The 22,567-nt window shown below is 40.8% G+C and overlaps 1 long non-coding RNA gene across 1 annotated transcript; it reads left to right on the forward strand.

Moving 5' to 3' along the window:
* Positions 1–6,534: 6,534 nt before the first annotated feature.
* On the forward strand, positions 6,535–15,242 carry LOC117941737. Its single transcript, XR_004655970.1, has 3 exons — positions 6,535–6,727; positions 7,481–7,487; positions 15,214–15,242. It is a non-coding gene; the product is annotated as an uncharacterized LOC117941737 (long non-coding RNA).
* Positions 15,243–22,567: the final 7,325 nt, after the last annotated feature.

A 22,567-nucleotide genomic window follows, 5' to 3' on the forward strand; every position in this document is an offset into this window, starting at 1 on the left:
TGCAAGATGAACATTATTATCTGGAGTTATTACGCTGCGTTGAAGCAAGCTGTTCCATCTCTGTGGTCAAGGTTCTGAGAGATAGAAACACGTCGGGAGTTCATCTTTAGGCTTGCTACACATGATATCATTGAATTTATCAGCTGTGGAGAGTAACTTTGTCAGACAACAGACAACTTCCTTGGAGGCTACTTCAAATAATTGCACTTCCTGTGATGGCTCACAGTAAAACTAAATTACTGTTAAACAAGGTTGTGTACCCTTTCTCATATCAGCTGTAAATCAAGTACTGTGAGTAATGTAGATAGTGAGTTTTAATCTTACTGTAAATGACTGTTTTAAACTAAACAACATGAATTTCTTATGAGAGGGCTTTAAACTAAAATTTTATAACAGCACTTAGTATTTTCTTAGTATTTTCCTTTTTTCCTTCTTGCCTGTTGTACGTTTTACTTATCTATTTGTTATAGCTTTAGTTACTTTGCACATTCATATACATTTTATAGAATATTATGAATAATCTATGATTTATTAAAGTGGATGAAGAGGAGACTATTTATCTGATGGTGAAATTCACAAGCTAGCTGCCAAGTCAAACGTGGTGTAAGTAACTCAAATGTAATGCAAAGGTAGTGTAACACATTACAATTAAGAGACAGTCACATTGTAACATAGCTTATTACTCTCAAATGACAGTAACTACTGATCTACTGTATAATGTATTACATTTTGGGAAGTAACTTGCCCAACACTGCTAGTGACCAATCCATTTTAAAGGTGAATTGTTGCTACCTCCTCCCCCGATCGAATCACACCCCAGAACTTGTCAGTCATCTGGACAGGCTGTCTGAAAAACTCAGTGGGGTATTTCTTTCATGAAAACAACACTTCTATCAAAGAGTCCTTGCTTGCATTGGTTTTGCAGTTTCTTTACTTACTGTTTTTTATTGATTATGTTTAAAGGGCTGTGCTAATACCATTTTTTTGTTAAATTTGTTTTACTTTGAAGCTTCAGTGCTTTTTTGACAACGAATAGTCGAAGCTTCGGTAGTAGTAGCAGTAGCGGCGGGGGAAACCAACATATCCAACCGCAGCTTTGGAAAAAGAGAGAAAATAAAAGGCGATGAAGCTAGAGATGTTGTTGCAGGTTCCATCATTGTCACTGAACATGCACTGACCTGAGCGGCTGTGTACGGACAACATGCTTAGTGTGTGTGTGTGTGTGTGTGTGTGTGTGTGTGCGTGCGCTTGTGTGTCTAGACGGGAGATCAGGCAGATAGCGAGACATTGTTCATGATATGCAGTTATTCTGAGCAACAGCTGCATATTGACCTGCATCCTCGGCTGATCGGTTTTCAGAATCTTCTAAAAGATTCCTTTTTTTTTAGCAATAGCATCTGTAGTTTCCTTAGCAACACAATTGGTGACCTCACCCATGTGAACCACCACCAAACTTTTGTTCATTCCAGCAGACAAGATGAAAAGATATGTTTTTGCGCTTTCAAGGCTTTAACAAAGTTGTGGGCAAAATAAGAGGCCATCACACACTGAGGATGTTTATCACTGTGGGAGTTATGAGTATTTTTGCCTTGTCCAAGGGGACTGAGGCATTCAGCTCTGTTGCTATGCAGGCACGATGACACTTACCGATTGACGTCAAGATGTTGAGTAAATTTGGCAACCCCCGATAGACCACCTCATATTAGGAGAAACGATGAACAAATATCTTGCCATCCTGTTGAGAGAACGTCCACGCTGAAAAACTCATTTTCTTATTACCATTTTTCCTAATGTGTGCCAATGAAAATCCTTCTGATATATTTTTACTGCTAGGATTTAAGATGAATCACTGGTTAAATGTAAAAGCAGGAAATTTAAAAACAGTATAAAATGAATCCATTCAGAAGACCTGCATCTTTTTATCGTCATGTTATACATTGCATATTTTTATAAATAACAGTGTGAAGTTAGTTCCTCCTTTCCCTGTGACCAACGTCTAAAGAGCATTTTATGCAAAATCAATTCCTCAGTTTGAGATATCCTGCCATACAAACAAACAGAGAACAGACAGAATAAAAACCTAACCCCATCAAATGTTAGCTGGTGGTGGTAATAAACCATTACCACTTTAATTTTGAAACAACGGTATTATTACCATTGACAAACAAAACCGCCACTGAGAGGATTGGCAGCTTCACAGCATTTTACCTGCTTTTATCTCATTGGTGTTGCTGGCTGGATTTTGACCAAACAGGAACAATTTTACTTGCATATATTTAATGTTGGTAGTCTGGATCAACAAAAATAGATCCAAGATACTTACCAGTCCCTCCAGAATTTTGTGGCCTTTTTTTGACATTGTTGCTCCCCAAAATGCCTGATTTTGTGGGAGCTTTTGTTAAAAATTGCGATTAAAAGCTGCTTTGTCTTGCGTGTTGCAATGAAGTTGGGGGAGATAGAGAAAGTTGCAAAAAAAGTTACGTTTTGTTGTATTGTTCTTCAAAAATCAAAAGGAAACTTGTTTTGAGGAGAATAAAATGACTCTAGGCTGAGTTTTCCTAGGAATCTTACCAAAAAGGCCCAGAATGCTGCAAATGTTGGTATAATATGAAAAAGGCTGGTGGATTTTAGACAAAACATAATAATGTATTGAATTAATCAAATTTGAGAATAGGCCTACATGTCAGTGACTTCTTGATCTTTACATTGTTTGTTAATTTCCTATCCTAACCTTGGCTGGGACACACATCATACGGTTTGATAAAGGACTTATTGAACTTTAAGTTATCACTGCACTTACAATAATAAGTGTAGCTTGTTGGTAAATGTGAGATGTTCAAGTCACCCTTGTCTTGTCTTCATCGCAGATACAAGGAAATGAATTTGTCGACGTACGTGGGACGTCAAGCCGTTCTCACTCCCACTTGGTCATTGGCTCTTGAAGTCACATACAGTCTGGCACGTGGGACTGCTGGGATTGGTTGAAGTCTCGGGAAACAGTTTTTTGGTCAAATTTGCGGAAAAGTTGCAATGATTGGTCAAAATTGCGGGTAGCACCAAATTCGCAGTGATTGGTTGAATTTGCGTGAATTGGCACAATCGCAACATTGCAAAATCCTGGAGAGATTTGCTTACTCATTACACTTACTTATTTACTGATGCAAATTCACATACTCCCTCTAATATTCTGCAGATACTGAGCACTTCAGATGCTGAGGTGCAAAGATGAGCTCCCTCAAGTTGTATTGGCATATCAGTAAAATGACTCTTGTCTTGTTTGACCACTGAGTACAAATATGGCAACTCAGTGTCAACCTTGTCTACCAGGCAGGAACTGATATCACCCGCTCAGCTCTCAGATTTGGACTAAGTGTGCTGATCAAATAACCTCAAATACAGGGTAGGTCACAGAAACGTATGCATCAAATAGCCTGACATTTGGAGCTTTGGGCTTTGCACCTAACCTTACGCTCTTTGTTTATTGCCGTTCACAAAATACCTTTGCTACAGTACACAACAACAAACTTTGAGCTGGTAAGCTATACGCTGAAAATGCCGAATTTTGAAGAAATATTTGGATTGTGCAAATTGGATTGACAGGCCCACTTCTTTCTTTTGGGAATTGATTGTACAGATTATATCTACGGCATTTACTCTAACCGGGACATTTTGGGGCCGATTGACTGTGTTGCTATGGCCAAATTACACATGGCAATACACTGGTAAGACAAAATTACATTTAACCATGGATCCAGCAATTTTAATTAGCTCACCATTATTGTATTGTGTGAACAGTTAACTTCCTTTAGTATTATTTGTGTTGTTTTCTTTTGTCGGGTACAAATATTCCACCAAAACAAGTTCCTTCTTGAGACCGTTTTGCAGAGCCAGCATCGCTACGCCCCAATCAACCGGGGGAAATAGGGTGTCACACATTAGTAGGCAGGACTGACTGATTGCTGGCCTTCCTAACTACAGGTAGATTGTGTATTTTTGGAGCAATGGGTGCTTGTTTTTGGGCTAACGGCATATCAGACAAATGGGCTTTCTGTGCAATGGGGCATCCTTCGAAAAATTTGGGTTTCAGAACAATGGGCCATCTGAACAATGGAAAGGCACCATTTGGAACTCCATGTAGCTAGTACTGAACGACAGCTACAATGCTAATGTTGATAGCAGTAGATTGATAAGTGTCAACAATGTGGTGACAATTGTCTGGTAGCATTTGGAAGTGTGGAGGAGAGGAACATGCATGAATATATCCTAGGCACAGGCTGGATTTGTGGCAGAAATGCATATTTATCCTACCTTTTATACAGGATTGTTATTTGCTGCTGCCCTTCTTTCCATACAATCACTAGCAGAGTAACAGCAAGAAAAAAGGAAGTAACAAACTTTGAGACAGGAGGTTTTCATTTTTGAGAAATATGGCTTTAATTCTCAAAAACACCAAAAGCTAGACACACGGCTTACCGAATGTAATTCATAGCTTAAACCTTGACACAGGCCATAACTCACCATTTGCACAGAGGAGGATCAGCAGAACGCCCACACTTCTTTCTGTTCTTGTAAATATGTTTAATCCCATAGACACCCTTACACACTGTACCTGAAAAAGCAGAAGGGTACTCTGCATCAGTGGCCACTATTCATCTGATCAGGTAGATACATGGGCGTGTTCATGAGGATTGACTGAGGTGGCATGCACACTTAGAGTGGCAACACTGAAAAACACCACTGCTCATCCATTTCCCATCTCTCTTCCCTTCTCTGCGTTCACCTGTTAACCTCTTTTGTGAAATCCAACAGTGTATTTCTGCCTCGCTGACTACGCCATCGTCTCCTGAGATGGGATCTCTGATGCGGGCCGGGCTCATATTTACAGAGCTGGATTTTGACGGGAAAAGAGGGAAGGGAGCGTGGTTAAGACAGGGGTGACGGAATGCAGTTTTCTCAGTGGGAGAAGTGAAAGAATGTTGAAACTACTCTTAAAAAGAAGTCTGTCAAAGCGGATATCAATACTTTTGAATTGTAGCTGATTTGCTTTTGTTGCAGATTTTTGTGTGCTGATAGCCAATATCATACCAGTTTACTATTGTTTCCCCAGAGAGTTATTCTTGTCAGCTTCTGATCAGCACATTCTGTCACTACAGAGTAAGTTCAAGTTAAGGCCTTTACATAAACAACATCATCAGCTCTATAATAAACAAATTGTAAATCAAACTCCATCATATCCATCATAATCATCATCATTGGTTGACCACACTGACTTGCAGAGTCTGTTTTTTAATAAAAATCTAATATTGACTTGATATATTGGTTTGATGTACCCTCAGTGGAAGCAGAATAAATATTAAAAAAACAATACAAAACTGCCTGTCCATGTTTGATATGCAAGATGAAAAGAGAGAAAGAGAAGAAAGAATAGGGGGGGCTGCCACTGCAGATGTGGACAGGAGGGTTTAAATGGTTTTTTTAAGAGGAAAAACCAAGACTTGAATGGAGGGAAGGAGAGAAAAGGTGGATAATGATAGAAAGACAGCAAGAAAGAGGGATTAAGGGTGGGACCGAAACACATAACAGGATAAAGGCAAAATGACATATGGCAAGAACATGAAATAAGGCGAGTGGGAGAAAGAAAGGAACTGGAAAGAGAAAAGAAAGAAAACTAAATTGGGAAGATGGAAAGGGAGTGAGGGCTAGCAGTTAATACCTAATGGGGAGTAGTGGAGTCTATTGATCTGCTCAGCAGCGCAGGCGGTTTCATTTGGTCATTCAATTATTCAGTCATTTGGTTGATGTTGTTTCCCCCTGCGAGGGTTTGGGCCGTACATTCAGTTGCAGCTCCGTGGGGGACTGAGAGAGCAAAACAGGGGTTGCAGAATGGAAAGATGGAAGGCTTTAGCAGGTTTAGATGTGTCTTTATACACTGGTCCCCAAATCGCTCCAATTTAGAGGTTGTCACATTTTCTGTGCTTCATACATTTTTCATTTTTGTCTTCTATTTTCTGGCTCCTTGCATTCATGTTACTGGAAAATGAGCATGCATCAGTTGTGAATTGAAAATCTGAAAACCCCACTTTACCCAGAATCCAGTAACTAAAAGCTCTCTAACCCTGCCTTGCCTAAACTACAGCTTTACTATAATATTCGATAAAGTACCAGAAAATAGCTTGCAAAAACTTTGATCAATTTATAAAAGTATTCTATGCCGTGATAGGTCTTCTGATATTCCATATTTTTCACTCAAATCCCATTAAAAGACAAAACCAACAATGATTGTGTTTACATGCACACTGAAATTTCACTATTATTTTGAATATGACAATATTCCAAATTTGATACAGATCATGTAAACAGCATATTCCGTTTGAATATTCCAAATAAAGTATTTTTCTGAATTTAGCATTTTTCCAATATAAGCGTGGGATATACTGGTATTATTCGAGTTTTAGAGGCATTCTTTGGACATCTATACAGCTCATTCAGAATATGCGTGTAAATTGTAGTTTTTACTGCAGTTTACAGCCTCTTGCCTAATTACAGCTTATGGCCAGGTCTGTGTGTAGCTATGGTTTCTGTAAACAAACCAAACAGCCAACAGTTTGCAGAGCAGCAGACCAGATATCGAGAAACAAAGCTACTTTTAAACATTATCAAAGACTTGGATATCAATAGGTTTTTGCATATGCGCACACATCGCTAGGTCAACCTTTTCAAGAAGCTGGTTGAAGGAACAAAAGAGGGACGCTGTGTTTGCACATCCCGCACATCAAACAATTTGTCCCTGAGCAAGACACTTAACCCATAGTTGCTCCTGAGGCATGTGGCCTCTGATACAGCTGTGGTAAAGGTCAAAGTCAAAGTTTATTTGTATAGCACATTTACCGTCATTTCTGCCCTGTGTGCTGTGAGGATACAGATAACAACATAAGATAAGAAAACAGAAAACAGACACCAATAAAAACTTTACTCAAAGCAATAACAACAATAAAATGTCACAGCTCAGCTTATGTTAAAAGCCAGTGCAAAAAGATATTTTTAGAAGTGATTTAAAGCTTTGAATAGAAGAAGCTGCTCTAATGTTGAGAGGAATAGAGTTCCAAAGCTTAGGACCTGCCACTGAAAAAACTCTGTCTAAAGTAACTGGTCAGCGGACCTAAGTGCTTTGACTGGAGGGTGCAAAATCAACAAATAAGATAAATATGATGGTGCCAGCCCATTAAGAGATTTAAAAACATACATAAGATTAAAATGGATTGTAAAAACAACGTGTGGTCACCGCGCCTTTTTCCTGTCAGCAGGCGTGCAGCCACATTCTAAACTAATTGTAATTGGCAAACTGAATTGACAATGAGTTACAGTAGTCCAGGTGATTTGTGATCAGGTCATACACAACTTTTTCCAGTTGGCTATGGGGCAGGTAAGTCTTGACCTTCCCAAGAAGTCCGAGCTGAAAGATGCTTGTTTTACCACTGAGGTAATCTGTTTGTCGAGTTTAAAAGAACTGTCAATAAAAACACCAAGACTTTTTACAAATGGGCAGCCGTTTGAGGAAATTGGGCCAAGAGCACTGTTAAAAACCAGAGATATCGGGCTTCCCGAAAATTACAACTTCAGTTTTTTTGTCATTAAAGTTTAAGAGATTCAGTGACATCCAGTCTTTTACTTCATGTAGGCATTTTCTCAGTGCTTTAACTGAGTTTGTTTTGGTATTCAAAGGTAGGTAAATTTGGACATCATCTGCGAAGCAGTGAAAGGAAATGTTGTATTTTAGGAAGATTGATTCCAGGGGCAGCATGAACAGCGAGAACAAGACTGGGCCTAAAATTGAGCCTTGAGGCACCCCGCTGTTGATCGGGGCTTTATTTGAGTAAAAGGCCCAAGGTTTACCAAAGAAGACCTAACTGTCAGAAATGACTGAAACCATTTCAGAGCTGTGCCTTTAATGCCTGCACAGGACTCAAGTTTTGACAATAAAATCTTGTGGTCAACCGCACAGAACGCTGCAGTCAAATCTAATAGCACTAGCATAGCAGAGCTACCAGAATCAGAAATTAAAAGCAGATCATTAAAAACTTTTTAAAGAGCAGTTTCTGTGCTGTGACAAGATTTTAAAATTAGACTGGAACATTTTAAAGATGTTGTTGGAGTTAAGGTGCAATATACAGTATATATTAATATTAATAATATATACCACTTTTTCTAGAACTTTAGATAAAAAAAGGTAGCTTAGAAACTCGCCTGTGGTTGGACAAAGCAGAGGGGTCCAAATTGTGCTTTTTCAGGAGGGGTTGTACAATGGCCTTTTTAAAAGAAGCTGGAACACACCCAGTTGAAAGAGACATATTTATCAGATTTTAAATAAATGGCCCAACAGAGTAAAAAACATTTTTAAAAAGCTTAGCTGGAAGGCTGTCTAATGAGCAGACTAAGGGTTTTAAACTTTGGACCGTTCAAAAATAAATCATACCTCAACCATCATACCAAACCTCATAAATCATAATTTTTGGCAGAAGTGATATTTCTACATGGCAAATAATTTACTAGTAAGAGTCAAAGAAAACCAACAGACCCAACAGTCATGACATGCATGCTGCTCATTCTGTGTAAGTGAATCTGTAATTGAAAGGGGAATGTTCAAAATAACAGCAGTGTTGTGTTCAATTAGTTTGGTGATTTATTCTGTGAAGAAACAGGTGTCAATTATTGCCCATATTTAAGGACGGAAGGAATTAAATGTGCATGCTACTTATAGTGCATGTCACACTAAAATACTCAAAATACAAAATGGGTCTTTCCAGACATTGCTCTGAGAAACAGCGGACTTTGATGAAAAAGTTGATTGGAGAGGGGGAACTATGTTAAAAAGTGCAGAAAATTATAGGCTGCAGCCAAAATGATTTCAAATACCTTGAAATGGCATCTAAGCCTGAACGACGTGGGAAAAATCGGTCAGTTACCATTCAAATTGCTTGGAGAATAGCCAACATAGAAAATGCTCAACCAATGATCAGCTCCAGGAAAATCAAAAAAGACTTAAAGTTACTTGTGAGTAATGTTACAATCAGGAGAAGGCTAAGTAAAGCAAAGCTATCAGCTAGAAGCCCCTGCAGAGTCCCATTGCTGAAAAAAAGACATGTACTGAATAGGTTGAAATTTGCCAAAGGACACATTGACTAGCTAAAGGTGAAACATTCTGTGAACTGATGAGAGCAAACATTTTCTTTTTGTGTCTAGGGGCCGCAGACAGTTTGTTCAAAGACCCCTATCCATTGAATTCAAACACTGTGAAGACATTAAAGCCTGGTGGTGCAAAAATCATTTTTTGAGGATGTTGCTCATACTGTGGTGTTGGGTCTATTTATCGTATACCAGGCATCATGGATCAGTTTGGATACATCAAAATAGAGGTCAAGTTGCCTTATGCTGAAGAGGAAATGCCTTTAAAATGGGTCTTTCAACAAGACAATGACCCAAAACACACTTGTAAGCGAGCAAAGCCTTGGTAAATGTTTTAGTTTTTTAAGAACAGCCGAATATTTTTAGTTTTGCAGCAGTTTGAAGACATCAACATGGGCTCTAGGACCTTATAATGGGTAGTTTTGGGATAATTTTTACACCAGAGTATATTATTATTGTTAATGATAATTGCAGCTCTAGTTTCAATGAAACCTCGACAGTGACATCTAGACATTAAAAAGACATGTTGCTATTTAGTTTCTCAAATGTCATTTTTCATGATTTGGCACGACCACAATTTCATTCACCATTGTACTGTGGCGGTGACAAAAGATCCTTGAGATGGATATGAGAGCAAATCGAACCGAAACTCTCTGCATGTCTAAAAAACAGTTTCTTAGCAGGTTATCTTCTTTATTTTATCTTGGTGAATAAATCCTGTAAAACCAATATCAACTCCTTTGATTGTGATTTCCTACATCTTCATATTCATCAGCTGTCTCCACAATTCTGTGCAGAACCTCTTCCCTAAGTTTCGAACTCACCTGGCTGTATCCAATCTCCAACTTTGATTTTGGTTTTCCCCAAACTGTGCACTAACTCACTCCTCTGACCTTGAAGATGCAGGCTGTCTTAGCCCGTAGCTTGATCCTGTTGTCATTTGCCATTAGCTTCACATTAGTCCTGGGAGATTTGTGGACTGACCCCTCATCAAATCATTCACTGAAATGAATCAATTTAGCCTGACACACGCAGTATATTAATCAGCTGGCTTGTCTGTCTTAATGGCTCAATCAGAGACAGAGGAAAGAGAGGGAGAACTTGAGCGACTTATGGAGGGTCACAATGGGAAAATGCTATCCTTGAGTAACCTGCCGTCTGTCGGGATCACTGAGATCTACCACTGGAATCTCAAAATTACAACCTGAATGAGAGCCAGTCAGAGACTGCTAGGGACTTATTCTCATTTCTCATGTTGGTTTGTGAATCTCTGCACAAATCAATACGATTTTATAATGTAGTGATATCATATTCGGTTTGAGTGGGTTCAACAGGGGCATCAGCCCTTTACATCCATCTGTTACTATATAGGCACTGGTATTAATATTTATGTAAAGCTGGAGTGCAGAAGTTTTACATATAAATGAACATCTGTTACATTAGAGCTCTTGCCAAACGAGTTCACACAATGCTGATAATGCCTATTGCCGTCAGGGAAAGCACTCTGTTTTTTTTCAGTATACCATAGTTGTGGTGTCTGGGAAGTGTGGCAACATTCCCGCGCTGGTGCACTGGATGTATGTCAATACAGCTTATTAGTCCTAAACAACATAGGCAGTAAACAAAGTGCCGTCAAACAACTTTGCTTGCTCACTTAGTTCCTCACAACACAGCTTATTCTGGCTCTTTGGTTAGTTACATGGTATTCCAGTCTACCTGTATTACAGTTAAACATCGAAAATGATATTGTCCAACAGAAGACCAATAGTACCACTAATACACTAGTATACAGCTTTTCTAACAATGCCACCAAGAAGCTGGACTAAAGGAATAAAATTACATCATGCCCACAATCAAACTAAACCTGAAATCTTTAACACTCTTGAAGTCCTTTTGATTGTCCCACAGTTTATCTCCCTGCTCTGTCGTTTCAGTCTCTCCTCCCTCTTGCTGTCCTCTCATCAGTGTCCACTTTTTGACATAAACAAACACGGCTGAGTTAATTGTTGGCAGCAGCAGCAAAGTCCTGTGGTAACACACTGGCTCGCACGTTGGCCCATCACGGGCTGTTAATTCATTGACTGATGGCATCGTTTAGTGCCGTCCATCCATCCACCAACCATCCATCACTGCTCTTTCCATCTGTCCTTCCACTACCGCCATCTTTCTTTTCCTCCCTCTGTTCTGTCTTTCACTGTGGAGTGGAAGAAATGCTCGGGCAGTGGCAACATTGCTAATGCACCAACATCCAATAACTCTTCCACCTCACACCCCCAACCTCCTTCACCCACCATGCCTTTATTATTCCCATCTTTATTCTCATGTATTTTTTTTGTATCCTCTTCTGCTTTCACAGTGGATCATTCTTTCCCTTCCTCTTTTGTTACTCTTCCCTGCTGTTGGCCGGGCATCTTGCAGACATGTAGAAAGCCACTCTGTCTGGCATCTAGCTGCGCTGCTGTCTTTGTATACAACAAGCCTTCAACACACTAATCTCTGGTTTGCACTCCATAGGGGCCCGTTAACAAGACATGCCTGCTTGCATGCATCACTCCTGTGAATAGAGGAGATTACACTCACATTAACACTGCAAGCTAAGACACTGGTTCGCTGGATGGCTGGCATTCAACACTGAGCCAACACACCCTGTTTCTATCCTACAGCTACAGTATTCATAAATGCTTTGTCTCCAATTTGCTTTGTCTCCAAGTGCTGTAGGTGAGAAGGTATGAAATGACAAGTGTTCAAAATGCTGATGCTTGCCTTGTCGGCATTATTGAGGGAAGAGGGTCGAGGGTGTTTTACTTTTGTCTTTGTTGTCTAAGTTGAGGAATGGAATAAAGTAAAGATCATTACCTTGACCAAGTTTATGTTTTCCGTCTAGTTTGTTTGTCTGTTTATGTACCAAAAATGCCATAAAAGGGATGTGGTAAAAGATTTTTTGAGTAAACTTCTGTGATTTAGGCAATAAATAAGGCTCATTGTTTTTGTTTAAAGAAAATGATATAAAAAAAGAAGACCAAGAAGAAATGTCCATAGCCTATCAGTTTCTAAACAGAATCAGTTTTAGGTTCAGGCCTGTTTCAACCCGCAGACCAAGACAATTTTTCCTTTTCATTCTTAAATAATTAACATTTTTGGGCTAGCACATTTAAAACTGTCTCTGTTTATTATAGATTCCATAGTATTGAAAGTCCTGAAACTAAGAAAAAACAACCAATTTACAATCAGATTGTCAATCAAATAATCACATTATTACAAATTTGTTCATATATGTTCAAAGACTTTTTCCATACCAGCATTGTGTACAGGTTGTTATTAAAAACAAGACTTCCTTCATCCCTCTAAAGTGCAGTTACAAACAACATATTTTGAATTTGAAGTTGGTTGATTGGTTGGAACCTGCATGTCTCTGACTGAGGAAACACACAGATAACACAAAAAGGTCCCAGGACCCTCTTGCTGTAAGACAGCAGTGCTAACCACTATACCACATGATAGTCTCTGATACACAAACTTTAGACTTGTCCGATGTTGATGCTTTGATGTTAAATGCATGGATTTTGTGATAGATGTGAAATGCTCAACTAATGCACTTGCCCCAAGATTAATAATTGAAATAACTATTAACTTCTAAAAGATTTCAATCCCAAGAGAGAGACAGAAATGGTCTAGTCATATCCATGGCACCAAAACTAAGACATGTCAGGAGCGCCCTGATGCAGTCTTAATCCACCCTGGCACTTCTCATAATGGCTTTAATGTTTATGTTGTTGTGCAGCAGACAGCCCCACTAACTTTGTTACGGTAGGACCATCCATTATGGGACAGAGCTGGCCGTGATTATTTATGCACACTTAAGCCCGAGTGTGTCTGTGTGTAATTCACTGTAGGATGGCTTCATTGGAATTGCAAATCAATGCCCCAGCACGCTTTACCTCAACTCCCTGTGGAACTATCCTTCCATCTCTGAACAACCAACTCCCTCCTTTTTTCTTTTTTTACCCCTTTCCCTTCCCGCCATGCATCCTCCACTCCGTCTCTATCTGCTCCCAGCCTGTATTGGGTAGTTTGTCTTCCAACTCTTGTCCGGCTTGCAAAGCCAGCCAGCACTTTTCTGGGCACTGGGCCAAGGCCAGTCTGGACAGAATGAGAAGGAAAGATGGAAGGAAACGGAGGAATGGGGAAGAGGTGGAGAAAGTGCAAAGGGCCACTACCCTAGAAGTTGATTCTGATCTTTGCGTTTTCTTTCTGCAACAGGTAGCACGAAGCTCTTTGATCTTTGCAGATGATGCCTGTTAGAGTCACTGGTAGTGACAAGATAGGGTGGTGTGATAAGTGGTGGGAGGGGGAGTGGGGGGTCCTTTAAGTGCTCTACTGGCATGCGGTTCCTTGTGGTTACAAATTGATGCAACATGGTTTACAGTTAAAATGTCTGAGCCAGAGTCCCTCTTTCTCCTCTCTTTGATCACCCTGTTTTATTGAAAATTGCTTTCAAGGTCTCTTTTTCCATCAATGGGTGTGCAGACTGCAGCATAAAATGCAAAATGGCAAAAAAATAAGAAGAAAGGAGGAGGATGTAAGGGCAAAAAGTGGGAAGAAGCAAAAAGGGGAAAAGAGGAATAGAAAGGGAAGATTCGGCATGTTTCAAACAAGAGAGGAGTGTGAGGAGATGCAAAGAAGAACCCGGGGAAAACCGTCTTTCCTCTCGTCCATCACTTTTTCAACTCTGGATCTCTGTCGCCCTCCTTCCCTCTCATCCTCTCATCCTCTCTTCCTCTCCTCTAACAGAGTGTATCCTTCAGGCTTCTTTGCACCGATCTCCTCACCACCCACTGTATTAGAGGAACCTTTTACTGCTGCCTCGGCCGAATCAGTCACACTTGCTTCCCTCGCTCTCTGCTTCTCACACACATTTTCTTCCCTCGCTCTCTTGGTGTCTCTCTCTCACACACACATACATCCAGAGGTTCTTCCTCTGTTTTCTCAAACACCTTCTTCTCTCCCATTCTCCAGTTCCCATCTCTTTATTCACACTACATTCTTTCCGATCTTTTCCACATCATTCTGTTCCCCTCGTCTTCTTTCTGACGCGCCACTCTTTCGTTTACCTTACAATTTTCCACATCTCTCTGTCTGTCCTCAGAACAAGCCGCTATCTCTCTGTTTATCCCTCCTTAACCTCTATTTACTCTCTCAATCCATCCTGGCCTGAAGATATATCCCTGACAATCCCGTTCTTGTTATCACTCCCTCGTTTCGTCACTCTGTCTCTCATACCTTCTTCCCCTCCGCCCTTTCGGATTTTTTTCTGCAATTTCCTGCCATTTCCTCCCATTCGTTCTCTCTCACCTTGTCGCGCTGAGCTGCACCATATCCCTGACACTATTTTACCCTCGTTTTTGGTCCCGTTTTTTACCTTCAACGTCTTGTCTCTTCCCCCTCCTCTCTGATGTTATTCACTTTTTCCCCCCTATCAGTGAGGCAGGCCTTAGGACCCAGAGCCAAATGAGATTTGGAGGCCGAGGCCCATGTGCTCTTCCCCCCTTCGGATTGGAGTCTGTAGGCTGCATGCAGGTATAAACCATTTACACCCCCCAGCACCTCTTACCCAGCCATACACTGAAAGGAGGGATGGAAGATTCACTTTCTCTCTTTTATACTTTGTAACTCTTGTTTACATACTCTCTTGCATTTTGCTTATGACGAGTGGATGTGTGGAGTGTTGTTAGCTTAAAGAAGAAGCAACATTTTCATTTCAGTCTACATTTCAAAATGGCATATTGGACATGAACTTTTAGTCTAAATTCAATTTACTTTCAGAAAAGCTGAGAGAAACTCCAGAGTCGATATTTCTCTGTGAGTTTGACAAAACAAGCGACTCCTTTCACATTGCACATATTGATGCAATCCATTGATATAAAGATATAATTGGTGCAGCTTCAAAAATCTGCCTTTTACTGCTATGAATATAGTAAGTCATAAAATGTGTATGCTGACTTTACATCCCCTACATGTTGAATGGTCAAGAACAAAGAGTGAAAAAAGAAGAATGAATGTCCCATAATGAGAGAGAAATGTTAAAAGAAGAAGACTGCACTCCCAAATAACATGAATTTTGAACCAATTGACTTATAGTAACACTGATATTTCCAGTGCAGCTGCATTTAGGAATGAAAGCAGAACAATTTTAAATTTACTGCCACTTTAGCAGTTAACATGGCAGGTTTCAGTCAAACAAAATAAGAGACAAGGGTCCTTATTGTAGCTGCCATTAAGGCCCGGGCCCGGAAATGATGATCAGGATGAGCGTGACTAGAGTCTCTCAAAATTAGACGGAAATCTTTTAAACTGACTTTTGTCAATCTGGAATGAAGACAGATTTAGCAACAGCAGGGCCTTGCGTAAAATATTTTTCAGAAACACCTTTCGGTGAACAATTTTAGTAAAATATTACATCGTATTTTGATTAAGTCGCCATGACAGTCTGGCTTTGAATTTCCGGAGAAACCAGATCAGTCCAATCAGCTGCAGTCGGCAGTTGGCATTGCTTTGGTGTGTTCTGAGGCCCTTTTTTGACCATCTTGGCGAGGCAATCAGTCCAACTGCCTTTTCTGACAACAGTCAGCCGGCTTGTTGGTGTGTCACGGCCGTCATAAAGCATAAAGGATCCATTAGAACTCAAGCTGAGATGCTAATTTCACCAATAGCAGTCCCAGAATTCAAAGCAGCCACAGCTTTTTGTCATGATAATAATGTCATAATGGTATTGTTTTTGAACATAAAAGCACATGACACCTTTTTTGAATGGAAATTAACAATGAAATACAGTAAAATTCCAGCAATAGTAGCCTCTGTAGAATACAACACAATGTGCACCATGTGTGATTAAACTGTGGTAATTTGTGATTGCCTCACTGCCAGGCCTGCAGATGTAGTTGGCACACCGCTGCAAAGTGTTATTGTATGTCACTACAAAACATTGTTATTTACACTGTAGAGTAACATAGCATCACAGACAATGCAGTCACGGTGGTGTTTGGTTATGCAAGCCTTTGTTTTGGTTAATTTTTGAAAAGATAATAAAATGCCCTAAAATCTAGTTCAAGCATCTTCAATCGTGTGGCCGGGAGGGACACTACTACTCTCTTTTCTTTCCTACGGTGTTACAGATAGAGGGAATTGCAGGGTGACAGAGCCAGGTTAGAAGGCAAACACATGTTTTTCCAAGCCCCTGCTTCTGTGCAAAAAAAGGTATTAACGCAGCTTGAATGTCAGAACAACACGTTCAATCAGACATAATTAAAATATGATTGTACCCAGGGCTTGACATGAACTGATTTGCTCACCAGCCACTGTGTCAAGTGCAAAGCTACTAGCCGCAATGTTGTTGAAAATAACATTTTACTTTAAAGGTTCCATGACATGGTGCTTTTTGGATGCTTATATAGGCCTTAGCAGTCCCCTAATACTGTATCTGAAGTCTTTTTCCCAAAATGTAGCCTAGGCGCAGAATTACAGCCACTAGAGTCGGTCCCACTGTGAGTTCCTTAGGACGTGCCATTTCTGTGTCTGTAGCTATTGAGGAGGGGGGGGAGGGGATTCTCTGGGCGGGGAAAGCAGAGTAAGGGGAGGTGTCCTTACCCCTTATTACCTCATAAAGGGCAAGATTCCAGATCGGCTTTCCTTTTTTTTTCAAAGGCAGACCAGGATACCCAGGGCTCGGTTTACACCTATCGCCATTTCTAGCCACTGGGGGACCATAGGCAGGCTGGGGGAACGAATATTGAAGTAAAAAATTATAAAGTGACATTGTCAAGCCTTTTTAATAAATTTTCAATCCAATTAATGAACTCAAGACTACATAAACATCATCAAACATTCAGCTCTAATAATGTGTGCAAAGCTCCTTTTTGTATTAAACATGCAACAGAATAATACATAGACATAAAAAAGTAGCTTCTTATTGCATAGGTTAAGGTGTAGGTGGTGTAGAAGATTAGTTAAAATTGATATGGAGCGTGCACGCCCCCTTGCGGACAAGACCAAACAAGTAAATTGTCCTGCTTCGGGCTCTCTCTACAACAAGCCTATACAGAAGCCATTGCCATGTCACGTGCACGCGCTGAACGGATCTCCGGGGGCCCACAGCCATGCGCTGGGTCACAGCTGTGTTCCTGTGTTGGGTGGTGGCACAGTACTCCAGCCACCAGTGTCACCCTATAAAGGCATGCCACCCGCCAAAGTGGCTAGTGAGAGTGACTGTGTAACATGCCACCGCTGAAATCTGGCCGCATTTGGCAGGTAAGCGGGTGTTAATGTCAAGCCCTGATTGTACCCATCTGATCTCCTAGCTTATCATCCAGTTTGTTGGTCTGTGTGTCTGTGTGTGTGGTGGGGGGGGCTGCTTTGTTAGTTTTAAGGGTTGCTCTCCGAATGTAACTTCTCCATTAGGTCAGCATTGGTGGCGCCAGTCGAATGGCAGCTCTGGGTTGAGTGGACTCTAAATTGATGGAGGGGAAATAGTAGTTAGCTCCTGCCTAGCTCCATCCAGCACAATCCAGCCTTGAGTCAATCGAGGGCTAACCATGCGTGACAGGCCATGGCAGAGGGGTGTGCATAGGAGAAAAATGGAGTGAGTATCCATATTGGCCTATTTAGGTCAATAGGAAATCTGGAACAAGTAAGACTTTGTTTGCCCTGCTGGATATTTATTCCTGCAATGCTTGCTGTGTGCACCTGTATAGGTAAGATCAAGAGGTGAATCGACAGGCTTTTTTGGTGGTAATTTTTGTTAAAGGTATTCATCTCTCCCCATTTTACTCCCTTCATCTTCATCCTGGTGACCATAGCAGTGTTGCTGGCTAAAGGCCATACACTGCAGTCACAGTTTACAAGAGTTTAAAGATTTGCCCCTCTTAACCTAGTACTTTCATTAGTGTGCATGGTTAAATTTTTATTTATGTTTTTAGATAAATTACACTTAACGCATAATAAATTATGTGTTCTGTGTATTTGTTTAAACTGGGATGAATAGCATGAACAGTTGCTAGCATGACTGAGCAGAAGCTTGGATTTTTAAATTTTAGTTTTTCTTCAGTACTTTGAAGATCCCTCGGCATGAAGATTTCACTTTTTTAGGTTTTTAACATTAATTTGCGTTCCCTACAGTCCCTCAGTGGGGAGTAATGGCGATAGGTGTAAACCAAGCCCTGGGTATCCTGCACAGTTGGTCAAGGCCACACCCCCACCCACCACCTTAATTTCTTCCAAAAATGTGTGTGATTTCTTGCCAGGAGTTCAACACACCTTGGCTGTCCTATTTCTTTGTAGAAGAATTATATAAACGTGGGAAACGGCGGTCTCCTCGCACAAACTCTCTTTTTATCTTTATCTTTATCTTTTTATCGTCTTCTTGGCAAACCAGTTAGAGGTATGCGTACATTCCACACAGTCATACAAATTTGGGGCTACACGCTGTTGTCCCAATAGGGGTCTGGAAAGATCCATGTGGACAAGGACGGATGACAACATTTACGTGTACCTGAGAATGTGGGCTCAGACTTCTTTGAAACTGTCTAATTCATGAGTGATACTCAGATTCAACTATTTTTGTGAGCTCATAGACCACTAAAGAACGTAGATAACCTATGAGCACAGTCGGGTGCAAAACTATTTGTCTTCTGAAACAGGCTGGCTGGTTCACTATTGGACCTCAGTTGTGCAAATTTGGTCAATGAAAGATACAGCACCTAGTGGTGCTCTCAGGCCCAGAGGCACACACAATCAATATAATAACATGAGTGGATACTGAGGCCACAATATAGACGTACTTTACCACCAGCTATGAAAATGTAATGTGACCTTTACCTTGAGAGAGTTGTGAACGTCAACCTGTCAGTTGCACAGTAGAGAGTGTATTAGCAGTCATCTGTCACTTGTGCCTCCATTGAACTTGGTGCTTTTTTCCCTTCATCTGATCTTTCTTTCTTTCTGTAGAGAGTAGAAAGTTATTTTAAACATATGGCCAGGGTCTATTGATTTATTACATGGCCCAAACAATGATATGTTGTAAGTGTGTTGACATATTCAAAATAGCAGCGTCAAACCCTTATATTACATAAAGAAACTGTATATGTTTTTCTCTACAGATATTTCTCTATCTGTATCTCTGTGTCTCACATTGTTTGTCTCTCTGTGCCTTTCTGTCTTTACATCCTCTGAAGTGGCCTCACTTCGTCTCCATTTCCTACCTCTCTGTTGCTTAACATGAGGCTGATGCACTGAGTCGGACACAGCGGGATGCCAACTTTGCCTATTGCCAGCATAACTCATGGCACAGCAGGCCGGCCCTGTGCCACCTCATGCCAGGAGAGCAGATTAGAGCCACTTCACCTCGCCCTGCTGATACGCCAGCTTTACTTCCCCTCAGTCCTCGCCCGTGGGTGAAGAGGTGCCAGTCCAGCTGTGCCCAGCCCCCTTGAACTGGGTTGTGTGTGTGTGTGTGTGCGTGTGTGTGTGTGTGCGTGTGTGTGTGTGTGTGTGTGTGTGTGTGTGTTGGGCTGACACACAGACCCATACGTATGTATCAGCTACTTTAAGGATTCAAAACTTGACTCCTAGTGCAGTAAATCTTTAATGTGATGTTTTATGCTGTTCAATTGACTAAATAACTGTTCAATACTACGGAAACTGTCTTTGGGCAGCCATATACCTCACAAGTATGTATGTATTGTCACAACTGACCCAGGTTTCAGTGCAGACTTTAATGTCTCTTGATTGTAAAAATGTCCTTTCAGAGGCTTTTTGAACATCAGCTCTAAATACCGTCTAAAACATCAATATTAGCCCTTAGAAATCCAGAGAGCACTGGCTCTTTTCTGAGAAAATGTGACAGTGTTTAACAACATAAAACAAGAAGTAATTATGAGTAGGGGTGTCACCATTCTCAAAATACACGATTTGGTTTTGGATTTAAACAGTTCTTTTTTTCAGCAGTGACAGCACTCACACAACAAGACCATCTAGATAGCAGAAGGGTACTTTACAACCTCAGTTTAATGTAACAAGTTGAAATGAATGCACCATGAGTTTAAAAAGGTGCACCTGCATGTAGAATAAAGACCCATTGGATCCGACGATTTACTGTCGCTTTGTTTGCATAACTCACGGGGAAGGCAAAAATGTTACCACACCGGTGAGTGACTTCAGTGAAGCAGGAGGAATTTCCAGTTGTGTTGTTTCTCCGCCACATCTGTGGCCGTGGTGTCTGGAAAAGTGTAGCTGTCGGCTACTGGTAAGCCATTGTTATGTGGTGTCTTTAGCTGCATGCAAGGTAAGCTATGCTGGCTGTGTTGTTATTTTCATACATGCATTCATGAGTTAAGGCAAGAGTTCACTAATCCCTCAAAGGATAACCTATTACTTTTGGCATACTTGTCTTCATGTATTAAATTGGTGGCTATTAAAAGATTGATTAAGAAGCAATGTTTGGTATCAATTCTTACAATTGAACACAATTCTAATCAAGAGTTATAACATTAGAGAGAGCTAAAATTCTTTATTGTATTTTTTGCTTCTCAGTCCAGCTCTGTTAAAAGTGCTTTTTAACGACTCAAAACCTAAAATGCACAGAGGATTCCTTGACCATCATTGTTTCCAAACCTCAACCAAGTGGTTATTATTGTAACCATGATGAAGAAGGTGCCCCTGCCCTAACAAAGTAGTAGTTTAACCATAGCCTTACCACGTCATAATTTGTTCAAGATTGGTTTTACAAACAATATATTTTGCCATTTAATTTAAAGGACCTGTTTGAAATCTTATGTAACATATAGAAATTAGAAATGAACATTGTCGTTTTCAAAGACCCAACCTACGCTTTGTATGTATTAATGGATCAGCTTTATTTTCGCAAAATTAACTCCAACAGATTGATGCAGCACCAGTGCCAGTTATGCTGAACAATACATCCACACCTCCTAGTCCTCATCTCTGTGTTGGCTCAGTGAGCAGTCAGTGCTATGTTAAAGGTAAACATTTGGCCAGCTGCCACGCTCAGTGGTGCTGGCCCAGTTTCACAGCTCAACACTGAGATAAGGTCCAGTCTCTGTTCTTCCTGAAGAAACTGCTAAAATGTTTGATTACTGGAGGAAAGCTGGGATACACAGGAAATTGAGTGCTTACTGCTTTCCCACCCACTGGCAGTTTGCTTAATCACACCTGGGACATTGGTTGGCCAGTGGAGCAACATTATTAACAGTAAGCAAACACCCTTTGTTTATTAAGTTATTCCCGTCCAAATACATCTCTTTCACTTTATTGAGTTCCCCCTCTCCCTTTGTATTTCATGAGCTGTAGAGAGCAATAAAAGCGATGGACAGAGGGAGAATGGGGTGGTGGAGGGATGGGGACGGAGATAGAACAGGTGAAGAAAAGTGAGGAGATAAATAAATGGGAGGATACATCGAGAAAGACAGAGACAGGGAGGTAGAAGCAAAGACGACAGCAAAGCGGGGGTGTTGAGGATGCAGACTTCCACCTTCTTTTCAATGTACCGCTGCCACTCAGCTGGAAAGCAAGGCAATGTAAAAAACTAGAAAAGCAAATGAGAAAAACAAAAGAAGGGAAAATGAAAGCACAGATGTTGAAAAGAAAGACAGTGACTGACTGAATAAAGAGCATAGATGAGATGCCAGGTTTCGAGTGAATTAGTGGTCGGATGGAGACGTGGTGTATGAGAAAGGAGAGTGATAAAGGAGAGGAGAGGTGTGAGGTTTATCAGAGTGGATGGGGGGATTAAGTAATGAGAGCTCGGGAGAGATAAAGGGAGCAGGGAAGAAAGAAAGACTGAGCCAGTTATAATGTACACAAGATTAGGATTTGTATCAAGGTGGGAGATAGCATTGACATTTTTCTATCAACCTTGGTTGACGTATTAATCAGTGTGTGCAGTACTGTGACAGTGTTTTCCATTTCTCTGTAATGTTAAAGTTTGAGTAGTCTTGCATTGCCAGAGGAGGAGGAGGGTCTTGCTAGTCCACACAGCATTCCGGGATGGGAGAAATACATGCTTAAACCAATCTCAATTGTCATGATTGACGCTAAGCCCAGGACAGAGCCCCGGTGCTGCTTCAAAATAGAATCGGGAAGGAACTTGTTTGGTTGGAACACCGCTGCCATGGTATAGACCATCTTCTCCCTGTGCCTGACAGTCTTCCATCTCTGTGTTTGGCTAACAGCTAGCGCCAGGCTAACACTTTTGGCGACCGTTATGAAGCACTCCATCCCACAGCTGCTAACTCTCAAAAACTGCTCCATTTCAACGTGCATTGCAGCCATCAGAGAACTTGGACTTCAGCACTGTCCACGTTACATCCACAGA

The sequence above is a fragment of the Etheostoma cragini genome, chromosome 3 (assembly GCF_013103735.1).
Source record: "Etheostoma cragini isolate CJK2018 chromosome 3, CSU_Ecrag_1.0, whole genome shotgun sequence".
Classification (NCBI taxonomy): Eukaryota; Metazoa; Chordata; class Actinopteri; order Perciformes; family Percidae; genus Etheostoma; species Etheostoma cragini.